This window comes from Xyrauchen texanus, chromosome 49, assembly GCF_025860055.1.
Source record: "Xyrauchen texanus isolate HMW12.3.18 chromosome 49, RBS_HiC_50CHRs, whole genome shotgun sequence".
Taxonomy (NCBI): domain Eukaryota; kingdom Metazoa; phylum Chordata; class Actinopteri; order Cypriniformes; family Catostomidae; genus Xyrauchen; species Xyrauchen texanus.
In genome coordinates, this window is record NC_068324.1 from 24,885,235 (window position 1) to 24,903,714 (window position 18,480).

The window sequence follows — 18,480 nt, forward strand, 5'->3', positions numbered from 1 at the left end:
CAAGGCAGGCGTGAAGGGACTAATCATGGGTGAATGGAGAGTTACCACTGTGGGAGGAGCTACGGGGTCCTCCTCGACGACGGCCACAGTGAACGACGAATCGCAGGCCAGCAGAGTCTCCTCCACAAATTCGCAGAGCGTCCAGCCGTGTGTTGCCGGTGGCAACCGCTCCTTGAGCACACTGTTTAGGTTCGCCCGGAAGAACACCACCAGGGAGGAGTCAGGGATGTCAGTGGCACTCGCAATCGCGAGAAAATCGCGGATGTGCTCTTCAACCGGACGGTCTCCCTGCATCAGGCTGAGCAGCTGACAGTTCGCTTTAAGAACCGCTTGATCCATGTTTGGTTCGTTCGTTCTGTTATGAATGCAGGAGAAGGCAGACAAGGAGTTTGGATCTATGTGCGGTTTTTATTGGACAACGGAGAACATCGAAGGTACACAGAAACTGGATGAACAAGACAGGTAGGGCAGGCAAGACAACAGGATCCGGGCATCAACAAACATAGGAACGGTGGGAACATGAACATTCAATGAACGACCAGGAGTGGAAAGCAAACAGGGTTTATATACACAAGGACAGGATGATTACAAACGATAAACAGGTGCGAACAATGACACAATGATGGCAGTGATGAGGGCAGGGAACTATGGGAAATGTAGTGCATGACAGTGACATGTGAAACGTGGGGCAGACAACAGGGAATCGTAACACATATTCTAAAGGCAAACGGTTTACACTGTTCTTGTAAAACCTGCAGTGCAAATTTCAAACTGTAATTTAGTTTCATTTATTTTTTCATTATATTGTTACAGTAGGAAGTACCACAACGTTGCCATGGTTAAGTTCTCGCAGTGAGTCAAGAACCATCCACAAATGCCACCTCAGTGTGATCGTGACCCAGACACACGAGGCAGCGTCTATGACCGTCAGGAGCATAGAGATATCGACCACATCCAGGAACTAGGCAGAGGCAGAAGGGCATCTTTAAAAAGACACGTCCTGAAAAGGATGTTTGACGCCTGATATGTGTGCTCTTTTAGAGAAATTATACTCTTTTTGTGAGGACAATAAACTTTCAGAAGCACCCAGGGGCAAGGCTGCACTGGTGTGCAGAGAAAGAGTAAGGGGCTGATACGCACAACCGCTTGGCTCCGAAGAAAAAAAATTAATGGACAGATGCACAATTCCCTCCTTTTATCCCGCCTTCAAGAAAGACCTCTAGTGTTGCTTCATTCGAAACAATGTAGAGTGAGCGACAGACACAAAAACACACTTAAACATTACAGATTCCTAGTTAGGGGTTGATATCCCTCCCCCAACTTTAGTTTATGCTGTAATTGAACACTCCTTGGTCTACGCCATTAGGTTAGCTTGTAATGTCAAATTAGCTTATCAAAGAAAATATGGATAAGTAGATTATTATAGGGAAGTTTGGGGCCCCCTGCTGGAGCAGCTGCCCCCGCGACCCGACTTCGGATAAGCGGTTGAAGATGGATGGATGGATGGATGGATGGATGGATAGATTATTTGTTTTAAAAAAATCTAGTTGTGAGCAAGTTCCAACTCTGAAAAGTTGAGCACCATTCAAGATGGCGTTTCATCTGCTGCAGCTGGGTCTGCGCTAAATCACGAGCTAGACACTGGCGGCAGTAAAGTTTGCTTCGATGACATTGCCCAAACCAGTGACACGGATGAGGATGACAGCAGTACTCCAAACACTACACAAATCTGAGTTAAGATAACTTTTTATCGAGCCAATGAAATTGACAAAGTGGTTTTATACATTGCCAATTGTATAATGCTCTGCAGCATAGGCATTACTAGACCCCTAAAATTAATTCAGCCCCACTACAAATCTGTGACTTTACATTCAGCATGCAAGTGTTTTAAACCGCAGCAACTGCAACACTGCACTAATTTGAAGTGCGAGGTGCTTTGGTATTTTTTCCCTCCTGTAAAAACTGATTAAAGCGCGAGCCAATAGCATTGGAGTGTGGGCTGTGAAGGAACATTTCATTGGTTTGACCCACTGAACGAATACACCCCATTTCCTCATTTGATTGATGAATGAGTGAGGATCAGCATATTTTGACTGATTGAAGGAGAGGAGGCCATGCTGTTCTTTTAGTTCAGTAATCTGGAGGAGAGAAAGGGGCTGAATTAAGAGTCAAATTGACTAACGACATTACAATTACATCAGGATGTAATTAAAACCTGTAATTACTTTAAGGATATGTTAGCTTTATTGTATACCTTGACAATCATGCACAGAAGTTCACAAAATGATATGCTCATTTATCATTTGCAGCTTATGATATTATATGATAATGCTTATGATATTTAAACTCTGCAAAAATCTCTTAGTAGACATGCTGATTTGAATAAAATCTTGTTTCGGTCATGAACGTCTCTGAGGTTTATTATTTGTTTCATGACTCAAAACACATAAAAGATTCTTGCCTGTTGCCACCTACTCATGTAAAAGTGTGATTTACGAAATGGTTAAATGAACGAATAACTGAACAAATATGTACTAATCTTTATATCCTTCACATGTCTTTTGTAACTCAGCATTTAACCACATAAGCGTGGTAATTCTTACAAACCGCTGTGCAACTAGTTTTTATTCCTGTTGATGCTCAAATTTCATATAATTTTTACTTTGTACCCACTGCCACCAAGCTTTTGAAGTGTCAGCTAATGATCACCCGACATTTCAAATTATTTATATTTATATTGCAAGAGCCACTGCTTAAAGCAGAAAAAGACTGCTTTTCATATGGAGTTCAATGCAGTGCTGGATGCTCTGATAGGAATCATGTGCATTCTAAATCTAAAGTGAAAAGACAGCCTGCTGACATATTCATTTTTATATGTCCCACTTAGACACACTTTTAAACTTATGTTAAATGTTACTTGAATTGGAGCTATTTTAGTTAATTTGTCGTTATACTCTGGAGTTTGGAAAGTGTTTATAAAGCATTTTTGTGACATACTGTATTTGTTGTTGTGTTCTTTCCAAAGAAAAAATACATTCATTATGACAGGAAATAAATATATTTAGTGTAAAATAGTACTATTTTTATAATTGGAGATTAAGTCCTGACAACATTTCTCCCAAATTCCAAATAAAAATATTGTCATTTAGAGCATTTATTTGCAGATAATGACAATTGTTCAAAATATCTCAAGACCTCGAATAATGCAAGTTAACATTAACAGAAAACATGTTCATGTTAATTTTTAAACAACACAATGAATGCCATCTTTGATTTGATGGCAATGACAATGAGGCTGAGAAGGACAGACCTACCATCTCTTCAGTGGGCTGTACTGCAGTTCAAAGTGTTTTTGGATCGTTCCGTGATCAAAACATTGATAAAATACCTGTCCAAGAACATTCAGTATACAAAGTACTTCAAACAACAAGAGGTGTTGAAAATCAGGTATAATCTAAAATAATCATGATTAAAGAAAGTCATCACAGTCAGGCAATTATGTATTTTAATAGGTTCTATTTTATTCCTAAGGCATCAAGGTGTACTTTCTAACTGCTTGATTTTAAGGATTGATCAATATTATCTTTATTTCACAAGTGGGTTTATTACAATAATTACAGTAGCATAATAATAAATCTAAGCAAGTGTATGGCTTCTTTAGAGTTAACCTTTGCTTGCTAATTTGTAACAATGCAATATTACAGAACTGAAGTAGAATTATAAGGAAAACGACAAACTGAATTAATAATAATGAAATAATAAAGGCATGAATTTGAATCTTCTATAGTCAGTAATCATGATTAATATACACTGTGAGTATTCTGATCTTATCATTATTTCATGCACATTTTCCAACTTCAAAACATATAAACTTGAATGCTTATTGGATTCAATCAGTTTCAGGTGGTATGTATTTGTGTAATGAGGGAGGGTGTGGTGAAAGTGACTACACCTTATATCAAGGTGTGCATAATTATTAAGCAGCTTAATGCCTTTCAGACGGATGCAACACTCTTGAAATAGCTAAACTATTGAGGCATTTCTGACAATCAAAAGTTTTGATGAGAATAGTCAACTGCGGTGCAGAAAACACATGGAGAAGAAAAGGCGCAAATTAACTGCAAAAGACTTGAGAAGAATTAAATGTGAAGCTACCAGGAACCCATTATCCTCCAATGCCACCATATTCCAGAAATGCAACCAACCTGGAGTTTCCAGAAGTACAAGGTGTCAAGTGCTCAGAGACACTGCCATGGTCAAGAAGGCTGAAACACGACCAAGTGTCAAGATTGGGCAAAGAAATACAAGACATATTTTTCAAAGGTTTTATGGACAGAGTGACTCTTGATGGACCAGATGGATGGGCCCATGGCTGTATCACTAATGGACACAGGGCACCACTTCGAGTCAGGTGCCAGCAAATTGGAGGAGGGGTATGGGCTGCTATCATCAAGGATGAGGCAGATGGACCTTTTCAAGCTGAAGATGGACTGAAACTCAACTCTAAAACCTCCTGCCAGTTTCTGGAAAGTACTTCAAGCAGTAGTACAGGATGAAGTCCTCAGCATTCAAGAAGTCCATGAACTTTATGCAGGACAATACTCCATCACATGCATCCAAGTATTCCACTGTTGGCTAGCCAGCAAGGGCCTCACAGATGCCCAAATAATGACTTGGTCCCCTTCCTCACCTGACTTAAATCCTACTGAGAACTTGTGGACCCTTCTCAAACGTTTTTTACAGTGAGGGAAGACAATTCACCAGAATTTGGGAGGCTGTGATTGCTGCTTCAATGAAAGTTGATCATGAACAGATCAAGAAACTGACAGACTCCATGGTTTGAAGGCTCATGGCAGTTATTGAAAAGGGTAGCTATATTGGTCTCTGAATATTTTTTTAAAGTCCAAAAATGTTATTTAATTGTCATTTTGTGTTCCTTATTTGTTGCTCTTACTCTAAAAATTGAGAATAAACAATTGAGTTGGGAGAAATTATTTTTGTAATTTAGTTGCCTAGTAATTTTGCACACTTGTATATTCCCTGAGAAAGACAAAACTCACTTTTCCTTTGTTAAACATTCAGGTTTGAGGTTCAATAAAATTTTGGATTGACAGAGCATTGTGTTTGTTCAACAATAAAATTAATCCTGAGGATAATATTTGGGCACGCAGTATAGTTACTCAATCGTGTGAAAATAAAGCTAATTCTTGGAAAGAATAACACTTGTGTTTTACACAAACATAAATGTTTCCGTTTAAGTTTTTCATTTCAAGATCGTGTCTGTTTTCAGCGCAATGTATAAATCCAGTTCCTACATTTTCAGTTTGGAGATTCCACCCGCTGGTGGTAATTAAAGATCTTCCAAACTCTTAAAATATAGTGGAACATCAAATTAAGTCCTTGAAAATCAATGTCGTAGATGTCATAATCACTGCGTTTTCATTTCAGTATAATGAGAATTTAGAACTATTTTTGGTTTAATTTTCATGTTTCAATAATTTTTTTTTTTTTTTTTTAAATCAATATCGACTGGTGTTCGTGACGTGTGTGCCGGTACAATCATTATTAGCAATAGCCATGATTTGTGTCAGTAGATGAAAACGCTACTTACATTCTCTATAATTTAACGGAGCATACATCCAAATTTTGAAGAGATCGCATTGTATGCATATAAAAGGAGCATGTCACTGTCATAGAAATATGCCTGCCATTCATCAGACACAGTTATTGCCCAAAAAAACAATTGCCCAAGTTTTCAGTGTGTTTGAGCTGCTCACATCACTGAGACAGATCAAGATCATCATATACAAAATATATACATTCATATGTCATTTTAAAATACTGCATGATTAAAAGACTGTACCAGTATTAAACAATCCATTTAACTGGTTCTACTGTTCCTTCAACATGTCTATAAGATGGCTATAAATCTGATTGAATATATTTTAAAAAAAATAAAGTGTGTCAATGAGAGGACTCTATGTCTTCGGATTCTGTTCACTGTGAGTCTCTGTAGTGGCTCCATTTTCACAATCCGCTATAAACCAGAAATAAAAGGAAAACATTACTGAAACATCACTGCACAATACAAATGCACATTATTGACTGTTAAGAGTACACCAAACCTCTCATGAATATTAATTTAAGATACTCAAGCATCACTGATGTAGAAATAATGTGACATGCAGTGACACTTATTATTGATATAAAAAACAGAAAAATGTAATATTCAATAAAGTTTATATTGTTGATCATTGGTTAGGTTTAGGATCTAAAATATCAATATGATTGTAAAATGTAACAACACAAAAATATTAGTAAGTATAATAAAATACGCACAATAATATCCAAAGATTGAAAAGGCAGAACCAAAACTGAATGTTTATTTAAGAGGGTCTGACAAAAGTTGAACATTTTTGTTTTACAAAAATATTATTTTTGTAAAAAAACAAACAAACAAAAAAACACATTTCATGTTAGCACATTCGCATGCACGGCCTAAAAACTTGATTACTTCACCTAAATTACAGTGACCACACCCCCTTAATACTACACAAAAATATATAATATAACTCATACAAAATACATGTGCATAACAAAGAATAAATTCACCAAATATTTACAAAACCAGAGACAATAAAGATACATTTCCCAATATATATATATATATATATATATATATATATATATATATATATATATAAAACATCCCGGACCATACAATGTCCATTAAATGGCAATTAATTTAACCATAAAGAGCCGTAATATTTCAAAGAGCCATGAAATATCAAAATATATAATTTTTCTCAGAGTCCTTGTGGAAAATAGTAGGGAGTAGGGAACTAAATATTTATCTCATTAAAACGCAGCTATCTCACTAGGATATAACGTGATTTTAATTTGTGGGCTGAATGTTTACGTAATGACATTCTTACATCAGATGGTATCGTTTTTTTGAATCGGAGCATTTTCTGAGTACGAGTTGATGAGTACAAGTACCTCTCTAGTAATTTAGCTCAAAGTGTTAATAGTGATAGTTTTTGACAAGCTGGGGCCCAGGTGTCACAGTTTGTCTCCAAAGGACTCTTATTTTGAAGTTTTCTCCTACACTACATTTCCCATAATCCACTGCCCTAACACTCCGTCATTATCCCCACTTGTGTGTCATTCCCTCATTAAGTTTCCAAGTGTATATATACCCTCTAGTTTTAAGTTTTTTCAGTCCTTAAATTATGATGTTTGAATGGATATGTTTGTTAAAGCATTTGTTTCCACTCTAGCGTTAGTTTCCTCTCCAGCAAAAGTCCTAATCCTGTGTTTGTAATTAAAATATTACTCCTGCGTCTCCTATTCCACTCCACCACACCAAACGTTACACCAGGTCAGGAAGCATAAAAACTGGCTAATCCGAACGTCTGCTATCTGCCTTGAGACGTCACACAGGTCACATAAACTACAACACAAAATCTGTATCACCTAGAGATCATAGACCATGTGTCTGTTCCCTGAACTACCAAACAAAAAACTCAATAAATCATTTAGAAAATATTTGATTAAGGTAAAACTTTAAGATACATTTTGAAGAAAAACAACATATAAAAAGTTAGGGCTACTAAACATTAGATCTCTTTCAACCAAAGTACTAAATGTAAATTAAATTATTACATTTCATAGTTTCAATGAGCTCTGTTTGACTGAAACCTGGCTTAAACCGTATGCATATATTACTTTAAAGGAGTCTACTCCCCTAGGTTATTGTTATAAACATGAGCCTCATCTGAAGGGTCTAGGAGGAGGTGTTGCTGAAATTTACAAGTTTCAAGTTAAGTTTTTTAGTTTAGGGGTTAGCATTTATTGATATTGTAAACTATCTTTGAGTCAGACAAAATGTGACAGGACCAACTCATCGCCATAATAATACGCTAGATTTAATTCTGACATAAGGATTATGGATGTTGATACTATAGAAATTCTGCCGCAGAGCGATGACATCTCAGATCATGACATTGTTGCTTGTATACTGCGATCAGCTAATGTTACTCAATCTACACCACGCTATCGTTCAGGCAGAACTATTAATCCGACCAATAAGGATAGCTTCATTAATAATCTTCCAAATTTATATTATATACTCAGTTAGCCAAAAAGTCTAGAAGAATTATGTAATAACAGAAAATATAAAGTCTTCTCTAGCACTCTTGATAGTGTCACACTCCTTCTATTAAAGAAAATTTAAGAAAAATGCCCAGCACCATGGAAATGTGTATCACACTCATGCTAACAAGAAAGCAGCTCGGAAAATTGAGTTCAGGTAGAAGAATACAAAATTATAGGTATTTTGTGAGTGCATGGAAGGATAGTGTCTATAGCTACAGACAGGCAAATAACCATAACAATTCTACGTGTTAATTCAGTACTGCGGCTAAATTTGTTAGGAATGTTGTTCCTAACAAATTAATGTTGTTCCAAATGTTCCGTTGCACAATAGTAATGACTTCATGAATTCTTTTAATGATACAATTGAAAATATGCAATCGTTTGTCACAGTACCTTAGAAAACAGTGTCATATAATTTTCCTCATGAGCAACTTCAATTCTTTGCTGTCATAGGTCATGAAGAGCTAATAAAACGTATCGAAACATCAAATGCCATAACATGTATGTTAGATCCAATACCAACTAAGTCTTAAAAGAGGTATTTCCTGTAATCTCAGAACCTCCTAATATTATGAACTCCTAACTATCCTTAGGGCATGTCCCAAAAAACTGTAAAATGGCAGTTATCAAACCGCACAGCTTGATTCTGGAAATTGGCTAATTATATACTGATTTCAAACTACCGTTATGTCAAAAATACTAGAAAGGGCAGAGTCCTCCCAACTTTGTTCATTCCTACAGAGAAATAGTATATATGAACAATTTCAGTCAGGATTTAGGCCCCATCACTGTACAGAGGCTGCACTTATCATTGTTACAAATGACTTGCTCTTATCATCTGATCGTGGCTGCATTTCTCTTCTAGTGATTTTAGATCTTAGTGTTGCCTTCGACACCATAGATCACAACATTCTCTTGAATAGGCTTGAGAATTATGTTGGCATTTGTGGACTTGCATTAGCATGGTTTAGGTTCTATTTAGCAGACCGCTACCACTTTGTCTGTGTAAACAAGGAATTGTCAAATCAAACAAATGTTAATAATGGAGTGCCACAGTGATCAGTTTTAGGGCATCTGCTTTCTCCTTATATATGCTTCCCTGGGAGATATTATCTGGAATCATGGAATAAGTTTCCACTGTCATGCCAACAATACCCAACTTTACATGTCTTCGAAACCCAACGAAATTTCACAATTCTCCAAATTAGGGTATCAATGAAATCAAAGATTGGATTGCCAGAAATTTCCTTCTGTTCATTTCCAACTAAACAGAGGTACTAATTATTGGACCACAAATCTCTAAAAATAGGCCACTAAATATAATTTGACTCTCCATGGATGTACTGTTACATCATCTTCTACAGCGAAGAACTTCTGTGTTATATTTTATACCAATTTGTCCTTTGAAAATCAAATTTACAATGTTTGTAGAACAACATTCTTCCACCTCAGAAATATTGCTAAGTTACGACATGCTCTGTTGCTGATGCCAAAAAACGAATAAATGCGTTCATGACCTCATAAACTAGATTATTGTAATGTATTACTGGGTGATATCCTGCAAGTTCAATAAATAAACTTCAGTTGGTTCAAAATTCAGCTGCCAGAGTGCTGACTAAAACCAAGAAATATGATCATATTAGCCCTATTTCATTGTCGTTACATTTCATTTTAGAATTATGTTAACTACGTACAAAGCTTTGAATTGTCTAGCTCGGCAATACTCAAGTGACCTTCTACAACGCTATTTTCCATCACGTTCATTACGATTGCAAATTCTGACCTGCTAATGGTTTCTAGAATATCAAAATCAGGAGGTAGATTATTTTCCTATTTGGCTCCAAAACTATGGAATAGTCTCCCTATCACTGTTCGAGATGCAGACACACTCTCTCATTTTAAGTCTAGACTAAAGACTCATCTATTTAGCCAGGCATACACCTCATTTCTGCAATAAATTGAATGGCATCTACGCTAATATTGTTCTGTCTTAACCTCAGGATTCATATACCAGGGCCAGCCAGCTCCAGCTCCGTTCCTGCTCGGTGTCGGACTCCACTGCTATGTGACGCTAAGTAATGACATCTAACTGCAGCCGGTGCCTGCCAGAGATAACTTCAGTCTATTACGATGGACTTCAGAGGATGAACTGATGCCAACTCCAACCATAAGACATGGGATACTTCACTGCCTGAACCTTGATTTAGGATAGACCTCACCAAAATGACCTTCCGGTTGAACCGTGATGCACCTCAATGATCTTTGCCTGCATCACCTCTAATGATGGACTACACTCTTAAAATGGAACACAGACTATCAATTAACTGCCAACAAAAGCCTTCATCAGCCAACTCGCAAAGTACAATGCATCTATGTGAACTTCTGCAGTTAATCCAGGATGATCTTCAAAGAAATTTGTCATTAACCTTACAGTTCATATAACATTTTTGTTTAAACACTGGCCCCTAACACTACTTAGTTTACTAATTTTAAACAATGACTTGCACTGCACATAAATAACTAATATTGGCATTATATTCATGCTATTTAGCCAGAGGGGAACTGGCCCCCAGAGTGAGCCTGGTTTCTCCCAAGGTTTTTTTTCTCCATTAACTAACATCTCATGGAGTTTTGTGTTCCTTGCCACATGCTCACTGGGGTTCTAAATACTATTATTTTTTTTATTATATTTATACAACATTTACAATCATATTTAATCAAACTACACAATGATGACTAAGACCACAAATATTACATTGAATATTAAATGAATAAATATTATTCATTTTCTGTTAAAACATGTGTGACAGGGCAGAGGGCGGGGCCGGTTCGTGATTTTACACACTCAGCCCTTTATCAGGCTCCAAGCCTCCAAGACGGATAAAGGCCGACTGCGGACAGTAGTGCGACAGAGAGAGAAAGTTTACGGGCAGCTGGCCGTCCTATGTGCTTGTCTATTGGTTTATTTCTTCATTAAACTATTATTTATATTGTCAAGCCGGTTCTTGCCGCCTCCTTTCCATTGACCTGATGGCCATTCCACTGGTGCCGAGACCCGGGAAGGAGGAGGGATACGCCGTAGTGGAGTTCTCGCCACTACCATCCATCCCAGCGGAGCAGCTGCAGCCATCTTCCGGGGGACGGAGGAGCCCGGCCGTCTGGAAGCAGAGGAACAGCCGCCGACCGCAAGGGGAGAAGGGGCTCACTGCTGACTGCCTGGAGAGGGATAACCGCTGCTAGGGGCGGGGGAGACCCCTTCTGTACCCCGAGAACACAGCGGGGCGTTCCGTCGAGGGGCTGGAGGACTGCCTCCGATATGCCCGGGGAGGCACGGCTGTCGTCTACTAGAGGGTGGAGGAGTGGCCGAGGACCAGACTATGGCGTATCGGAGATCTGGAGAGTGTAGAATGTAACACCTCTCTCTCTCTCCCACTGCTGCTCCACGTTGGCCTTTTCCCTCTCTTTTAAATTGTATTGTTTTTTTTGTTGGGGGGTACTGTACTGTTACAGGGAGTCAATCAAGCCTTCGAGAGGGATAAAAGGCAGACTGCAGACTGTGGTGAGACTGAGAGAGAACGTTTACCTGCAGCTGTCTGTCCAATGTGTGTGTTTGTGTCTTTTGGTTTATTTCTTCATTAAACTATTATTTATATTGTCAAGCCAGTTCTCGCCTCCTCCTTTCCACTGAACTGCTTTACAGCATGATTTTCTGTAAAGCTGCTTTGAAACTATGTGTGTTGTGAAAAATTTTATACAAATAAAAATGAGTTGACTTGAGGACCAGTACATGAGCGCGGTATCGGACACTTAGAAAAGAGAATGAAATTAGAAAGAAAAAAACGATTTCTTCTTCAGAGTGGATAAAAAAAGAGAAAGAAATGCAAGTCACAAATCCATAGGTGTTAATCATGTCTAGTCTTTCAAATTGCACATCTTTGTAATATGTCATTCAATGGTACCATTTTTAGTTTGACTTTGACACAAAAAACATATCATTGGTGTCAGGAATAATGGTAGTAACCAGTCCCATAAGCCACGAATTTCTTTGAGATGTTTCAACAACAATGAGGACCAAATCTCCAGGTTTAAATCTTTCCTTTACCTAATTCTACTTTTGTCTTTTCTGCATCAAAGGAATGTACTTCTTGAAGGTAGATCGAATCCACTTCACAGAAAACTGTTTAAAGACCTTCATCATCTAGAAATTGTTGCCTTGTAATAGATTAAAAATCCCTAATTCGAATAAGGTGTTCCCAGACTCCTCCATGGTAGGCTCCGTAGGGAGGATTGAAAGTCCAATTTATACCTTCAGTGTTCATGATTTGTTGAACTTTAAGGTTACAGTGGATTAGTGCTTCTCTCAATTCCTGCTCACTTCCCACAAAGTTTTCCCATTATTTTGTCACTTTCTTTTACTTGGCCTCTTCTGCAAATAAACCTAATTGCAGAAATACAGGAATCTGTATCTAGTGAATATGCCATCTTGAGATGCACAACTCTGCAAGCAAGGCAGGTAAATAGAACGCCTTTTAACTGTACTCCGACCTTTCTTGACTTCAATTGGGCCAAAGTAGTCTATACCTACATACAGTATGCCTGGGGGTGGCTGTGGCTCAGGTGGTAGAGCGGGTTTTCCACTAATCGCAGGGTTGATGGTTCGATGCCTAGCCCACATGACTCTTGGACAAGACACTGAACCCCAAGTTGCTCCCAATGGCAGGCTAGTGCCTTGCCTTGCTCATTGGTGTGTGAATGGGTGAAGTGTGTAAAGCGCTTTGAATACTGCCATGGTTAAAAAGGTGCTATAGAAGTGCAGACCATTTAACATTTAAAGGGTGGCAAATCAGGTGTTATTTGAGTTTGATCAGAAGTCTGACTCTGTCCCAATGCATGCCAAGAGCTCGTTCCACAGGTATCCTATCATTATAAGGCCCTTTGTATCCTTGGCTCTCTCTTCCTCTTAAACAGAAGCAAGAATGACATGACTGTTGCTGATCCATTTCACAAAATTGAAACCACCAGTAGCACAAATGGCCTTCAGCTCTTGTACCAAAAAAATGGCTTTGTTTTCAACAGAATCTGATTTGAGACAGTCTTCTACATAGAGACAGTCTTCTACACAGATACTTTTCTGATGGAACTGCACCAAAAAGGTGTACAATCATCCTGTACTTCGCTAATAGTTGACTAATGTCACCATTGTGGCACCTTCATGCCATGCGTTTACAGGGTCAGTCAGACAGTCGGAAGACTGGTTGCCTACTGATACTAAGCAGGGTTGAGCCTGGCCATTACCTGGATGGGAGACCCCCTGGGGAAAACTAAGATTGCTGCTGGAAGACATATTAGGGAGGCCAGCAGGGGGTGCTCACCCTGTGGTCTGTGTGGGTCCCAGTATAGTGATGGAGGCACTTTACTTTAAAAATTCACCGTCTTTTGGATGAGACCTAAAACCAAGATCCTGAAACTCTGTGGTCATTACAAATACCAGGGTACATCTCATAAAGAGTAGGGGTATAACCCTGGTGTCCTGGCCAAATTACCCCCATTAGCCCTCCTCAATCATGGCCTTCTAATAATCCCCATCCATTAATTGGCTCTATAACTCTACTCTCTCCTCTCCACCAATAGCTTGTACATGGTGAGCATATTGGTGCACTATGGCTGCCATAGCATCAATTAGGTGGATGGTGGTGGTTGAGGAGAGTCCCCTGTTCACTGTGTAAAGTGCTTTCAGTGTAGTGTCAGAAAAGCACTATATAAATGTAACATTCATTCATCCATTCATTCAGAAAGCCAGCTTGCTTTTTAGGAATCTTGACTTGGTGGAGCATTCCTTGGGTGTCTGCTGTAACAGAAATTGGTTCCTGTCGAAATCAGATAATAACACCTAACAATTAGTTAAGATGCCTTAATAAGATGAAGTACAGTCAAAGACATCCCTTATTGTTTGCTATCTTTTATGGTAAACCTCGTTGGTGGAATGTACCAAAGTTTCCCATTATTCCTGTGGAGCTGTTCATTAGGGCCTATTTCAGCATATCCATTGTAAGGCGGGTGCCAGTGAGTCTGGGCTACTCCTCGAGAAAACAAAAGGCTCTCATGAGAATTAACATCTGAACTCTCTCTCGCAGATGTAACAGCAACATCCGAGATGCAACATACTGTGCAGCTAACACCTCCCTTCTAAAGTATCTTCATCTTACTCCTCCTCCTCACTTAAAGCTCACTAATAACCTATGCAATGTGAAGTGTGTACAAAAAGTAACTATAACATGTTTGGTATCATTTAAAGTCTCTCAGTGCGCCTGGTAAACTGGTCTCATCCTCTCAGCCATAATGAAAAGCTAAAAGAAGTTATAAAATATGTGAAATGTGGTGTGCCCCTTAAAGGTGTGCCCTCCCCAGATCCTCCATACCTCCTGTATGTTAATCTACAGGAACCCCCTCAACAGGGGACCAAAATCTAATTATAATGACAGACACCACCATTTGGTAAGCATGTTGAATTATCGGGGTATTTAAGGAGAGGCCACACATTGCTCAGGGCTCTCTGTAATCAGAGCGATCCCAAACAGTTTACTGTTTGTAGTTTATTTCAGGTGATTGCAATTCGTATTTCTTATGTTTTGATAAAATGTCTAACTTTGACTTATCAATGTCTAATTGGAATTGATGAATTGATTATGTTACCTGGTCAATAAATTGTCAACATTTGATTTTATTCTGACTGACTCTGACATTGTGTTTCCCAAACAGATTGAATGATTCAGTATGTTACCGCAAGTCTGCGTCAGATTAGTGACGACTAATATTTGGCATCGATTCAAGTGTACTTGGTTTGCAAAGACAAAAGGGAATTTCCGTTTAGAACAGCAAACGCTGCTTGACCAATCTAAATCTGGGTGTCTTACCTCTGTTTTAATTTGATGTTTCTCCAGATAAGTGTACGTGGGAAACCACGCATGGCCAATCCAAAGCTATTATAAGAGAAGTTATGTTGGTCAACTTACATCTATAATAGTGGCCGTGACCTCTACTGAAGAAAACGTTAAGTTACATTCAAGTGTATGCAATTCCATGGGGCTATACTGAAGTATCTTTGATTGTGTATACGTGAATGTGACCGATCTCAGGTATATAGCAATTACCTCTGTTTGATGATCCAATACTGGCCGCTTGTGATCGTGGAGACCCGCGGTGTAGAGAAAACACGCGAGGACCTCAAAGCGACATAGTTTCTTAATCTAAACGGGTAAAATATAATTAAAGAGTTAAAGGAATAATCAAACATTCGCTCACTTTTAATGATACTCAGATATCATTAAAAACCTTTTTCATTTATGGAGTCAGATGAAATAACGAGATAATACATAAGAGAAAATGTATTTCATTTAATATTGTTGTGTTAGCGTACAAGAAAGACTGTAACGCGCAGAGACCTTCACCCGTATTATTGGAGACCGTCATTGGACCGATAAACGGGCTTACAAAGTGGTGACAGCCCTTCCGTGATCTCGCAACCAGACGAGCAACGTCTTTCCAGCGCAACATTCAACTTGATCCCTGCCCGGGACATGAGGTTTGACCTTCTCACCTATCTCCAGCTGCTGTGGTAAGTCAATCTTTATTTGCCTTTTAGAAGTGTTGAGGGGGAGATTGTTTACACCTCACATTTATTAAGACCGGAACCGAAAACTGGTATTCTGCTGAGGGTGCGAAATTGAAATCAAAATCAAAATACAATAACATTCCCGCTGCAATTGTTTATTTGCTTCGTCGTAACGACCTCGAGACCATAACCGAGAACGAACGAACAATAGCAAATATCAAAGAAATCGAAAGATTGCGATCTGACGAATTGCAAAAGTTAAGAGCACAAGTCGAAGCCTTCACGTACGAGCAACAGGGGTGGGCTAGACAACGCGAAGAAATGGCAAAAACAATTGATCAAATTCAAAGAAAACTTAAAACCAGCAGGAATTACATATCTGCTCTCGAAGATTGCTGTGATAAATCCGGGTTTCCAGTAGCTGCAGTTAAACGAGCAGCACTGGATAAAACCTTTGAGCTAGAGACACAAAATGATGATGATAATGCCGCGTTAGGAGACAGGCCACAGAGAGAAACTCGTAACCGAGCTCTTGTGAACCTGCGGCCTGAAGAACCAAACCTGCGAAGCCCAGTAAAGACTCGAACAAAATCGAAAGACTTGCCAAAGAAATCAGTTAATGTCGCTGTGCTTAAAACCATGACGAACGCGGATGATGAAATCACAACAATCAGCCGCCCGTTAACATGCGAAGAATGCTCTAGACATAAACAAGTCGTAGGAATTATGCCGAGAAAAGGGCCGTTTCAACCCTACTGGGAAGCATTGATGTTACAGGCCACGGTGTACAAATTAGAAACTAGAGATGTTTGGCAAATAGCTCTCTTCACAATTCCTGAGGAGCTCAGACCAAAACTAACCACAGAGATGAAATCTGGCAACATTATGAACCGAGACAATAACGAAACCGACGAAATGATCTACGAGCGTCTAAAACAGGCATTATTAGACATGAGGGGACCGACACATGCAGATTGGAGAAAAATATTTGAAATCAAACAAGCCAGTAATGAGTCATTTGAAACGTACGCTGAACGGTTATGGGTAACATACAAAGAACACTCAGGCCTAGAAAATGCAAACCGTGACCATGACGCATTACTACAGCTTGTTAAGAAAAATGCCAGCATCCCAGTTCAAACGGCTTTATCCAATGGTGTCGACCCGGCCGAACACACGTTCAGATCAATAGTAGACTGGGGTTCAAGAATAGAAAGCAGGTGGAGATCAAAACCCCGTAGTGTTAGCGTCTGCAAAATGGTTAACAGAAGGGAAAGGCCCAGAGAAACTTAACCAAAGATCTCAGAGCAAAATGCAATGCCATTATTGCAAAAGTGTAACCATCTCATAAGAGATTGCCAAAAAGAGAAAGAGATTTGAGAAAACAAGCAAAACATTGCCAAAAAACGCCCTATAGCGACCTGTTGAAACTATTCACAAATTTCTTCACAGAGTTTAAAAAACAAAACTGCCAAAAGGGCGTGGCCCACAACGCAAACGGAATAATGGAAAATACCATCACCAATAGGGATATGTGGCCTCCATCCCCATAGGGAGATGAATGGCAGCCTGACAGGCTGATTGTTCCTGCTGAGAGTGCGGTTCAGACTATTCCTATTAACTCAAAACAGTACCAACAAGAACTGTGGAGTTCTGATGGAGAGCTGACACCGCACCTGCAGCAGGACCAACTAGTCAAGGTCACTGAAGGCATGATTTATGACGATAAATACATCGTTCCAGAAGCCCTCCAGAAACCAGTGATAAAATCAGTTTAATTTATACTATTTTAATATAATATAGTTGTATTATAATCACATTATAATATGCATTATATTATAATGGCCATGCATGGCCACAGACGGGAAAGGTTATGCATGGCATTGCAGATGTATATTAGACATGTATATTTGTAGTGACACTGCAAACCGAACAACCTTACCGGCCCTGAAAATTCTTTTGATTTGAATTTCATTGGTTCTCTTCTCAGTGCCAAGAGGGAGGAGTATACGGTCATTGTTTGCTGTGCACCAATGCAGTGGCACATGATAATGAACCAAATCATCTCTTGCTGAGAAGCACCAATTGAATTTAAAATCTGATCAGGGGAACCATTCCACTGGATAGACAATGACAAAATTTGTGTGTAAAATGCTAAACATCAGGCAAAATTTCATAACCCTAACGGACCACCGAGATCATAGGTCATAGATGATCAAACGTGTGAATAGCATCCTTAAAAATGCTAAGCAGAAGACACATCACCAAAATGTGAATTGATTCTTTGACCACAGAGCTGTGTTGGGAGCAATAAAACAAAGCTCAGAAAGTTCCCCAGCAGAACTGTGGCTTATATTGCTCACAACAGCAGACTGTACAGACTCAACTGTGAGAACAGCTTAAGGTGTTTCACACTTCAAACTGCACTAAAATATCAGCAGTAATTCAGATCTCACCAAAGATGCTCAGTCTAATTTGATCTTTGAAATAAAATTTGCATTGGACATTGCAATGGTACATGTTTCTCCCCCCTGATGGCACAAACCATACATTATGAGACTAAAGCTGTCTGTAACAGTTTGGCTTTGACCATCGGAGGAAAATAAAGTACCACATGTCTAAATGCAAATTAATTAAAGGTTCAACATTAACTGTTATCTCTTTCTGTAGTTGTTCATATTTCAGGTTACAATGTCGTGAGGGACAGATGA

At 39.0% G+C, this 18,480-nt stretch overlaps 1 protein-coding gene across 1 annotated transcript in view; it reads right to left on the minus strand.

Annotated features, from left to right (window-relative positions):
• Positions 1-3,126: 3,126 nt before the first annotated feature.
• The window catches only part of LOC127640063 (NACHT, LRR and PYD domains-containing protein 3-like), a 69,647-nt gene continuing 54,293 nt past the window's right edge, over positions 3,127-18,480 (minus strand). The window contains exon 13 of the mRNA XM_052122440.1: positions 3,127-6,037. The gene's annotated coding sequence lies outside the window, so the exon portion shown is untranslated. The remainder of the gene's footprint in view (positions 6,038-18,480) is intronic.